This window comes from Tupaia chinensis, unplaced genomic scaffold (genome assembly GCF_000334495.1).
Source record: "Tupaia chinensis unplaced genomic scaffold, TupChi_1.0 Scaffold000288_2, whole genome shotgun sequence".
In the NCBI taxonomy this organism is placed as follows: domain Eukaryota; kingdom Metazoa; phylum Chordata; class Mammalia; order Scandentia; family Tupaiidae; genus Tupaia; species Tupaia belangeri.
In genome coordinates, this window is record NW_006159773.1 from 2,903,626 (window position 1) to 2,905,976 (window position 2,351).

Genomic DNA, 2,351 nt, shown 5'->3' on the forward strand with positions numbered 1-2,351 from the left:
ATCTGAGATTCTATTTTCTGAATGATCTAGTCTGCTTTTAATACTTTCAAGGGAGATTTTGACTTCTTGTCAAAATCTTCATCTCTAGCAGTTCCGTTTGAGTCTTTTGTAAAGCGTGTAATTCCTCTTTTAGATCTTGCAAGAATTTCCTCATCTCCTGGAACTCGTCAACTTCTTTCTCCTTTCTCTTTAGCAGTTCATTATCTCTCTTCTCTTCCATCTCTGTTAGCTTCGACATTATGAATGCTCTAAGTTCCTTATCAGACATTTCCATGATTTCCGTTGAACTGTCTGTGGATGAAGAAGAGTTACTTTTTTCCCTTGGAGGAGAGGTATTTTCTTGTTTTCCCATATTTCTTGTTATCCGGCGGTGATTTCTTGTCATCTGATGGATGGTGTGTTTCTTTCAAATTCTTGAAGTTCAGTCTGAATGTTCAGGAGCAAGCAGACAGAGGTGATCTAGAATCTCTTTGCCATTCTGTTGTGATCGCCTTGTTTGCTGGAGGCTGAATTATCAGTAGAAAATCTTCATTCCCTGAAATACCTAGTTCACTGGAGCCATGTGGAACCTTCTTCTGAAGGCCTGGCCTCTTCTGCCGCTAGCTCGTTTGCTGGAGGCTGAATTATCAGTAGAAAATCTTCATTCCTTGAAATACCTAGTTCACTGGAGCCATGTGGTACCTTCTTCTCAAAATAAATAATTCTTAAAAAAAAAGCAAGATTGAAAATGTTTGTGAGTTCAACTGAAGGAAAAAATGTAAAAACAATTTTTCAAATGCCTACACTTGCCTGCATCTTTTAAGGGGCCCCTGACATATTTATCTATTTATATAATCTATATTTAATTTTTCTTTGCTATTTGCTACAAAAAATTACCACAGGGCCAGGCTGTGAGCTGACAGTTAAAAGAATTGCTTCCCACGTGGCCAACAACATGGTTCAAGTCCCAGATCCACTGGCTTGAAAAACACACCAGGTACAAATGTGTGTACATGCCCAAAATCCCAACAGGAGGGAGAGATGGAGGAAAAGAGATTATGGTGTGACCATCCACCATGGGGTGTACTTTCCCATATTCTCTCTCTTGCTCTCTTTCTCTCTGGTGAGTACATATACTCTCTACAAATTAAAAAAAAAAAAAAATACCACAAACTTAGAGGATTAAAACAATATAGATTTGAGGCCAGCCCTGTAGCCTAGTGTAAGGAAGCTGGATTCTACACATGGTTTGAATCCCAGCCCTGGTAATTTGAAAAATACTCTAGGCAAGTGTGCATGTTTTCCCCAGATTCCAATAGGATGGAGAAATGGAGGAGCAAAAATGGAAGAGAAAGGACCATGTTGTGATCATGCCACATTGGAAGATGCATTCTCCCTCTCTCTCTTTCCGTCTCTCACTGGTGAGCAGACATGCCTTCTGGCAATAAAACAACAGAAAAACAAAACAAAACAAAATTAAACACTAATTTGGGCCAGCTTGGTGGAGCAGTATTAATGTGCTGTTAAGTGAAGCTGAATTCTTATGGAAGATCAATGGTTTGGTTTCCGATTGACCTGTGCACATTGGGTGTGTGCATGAGTCCTTGTTGAGGTTGCTTTTGTCTCTTTCTTTCACTCTTGTGGGGAAAAAAAGGAAAGAAATGAACTTTTTAAAAAATCACATTTAATTTTCTTACAGTACCATAGGTTGTAAGTCTGAAATGGGTGTCACTAAGTTAAAATGAAGGTGTTGGCAGGTGTTCCTGTTTTGGAGGCTCTAGGAATGAATCCATTTCCTTGCCCTTTCCAGTTTCTAGAAGCTGGTCTTGTTCTTTGATTCGATTTGTGACTCTCTTCCATCTTCAAAGCTGACAGTCATCTCTCTGACCAGTCTTCCATAGTCACATCTCTTTATTTTTGTATTTTTTTGTTTTTTAATTGCCAGAGCATACATGTAGTCACCAGAGAAAGAGCACCTTCCTCATAGGGTGTGGTCACACCACAATATCTTCTCTATTTCTTCTTCCTATCAGGATTTGGAGCACACATGTACATGCAGCTGACATGTTTTTCAAGCTGCCAGGGCTGGAATTCAAACCTCAATTAGACATGTAAGATCTGGCTTTCTTAACCACTAGGTACAGGGCCAGCTCAATCACATCTTTTTCTCTAACTCTCTTCCACTGCTCCCTCTTCTACTTCTAAGCACTCTTTTTTTCTTTCTTTTGAGAGTTTTTTGTTTTGTTTTGTTTTGTTTTGTGTTTTTTGTTTGTTTGTTTGTTTGTTTGTTTTTTGCTATATGGCACATGTGCTCGCCAGACAGACATAGAGAGACAGAGAGACAGAAAGTGAGAAATCACACACACCCCCGG

The 2,351-nt window shown here is 39.3% G+C and overlaps 1 long non-coding RNA gene across 1 annotated transcript in view; it reads left to right on the top strand.

Moving 5' to 3' along the window:
- Positions 1-2,351, top strand: part of LOC106735064 (uncharacterized) — an 11,535-nt gene that overhangs the window by 7,738 nt on the left and 1,446 nt on the right. The window lies entirely within an intron of this gene.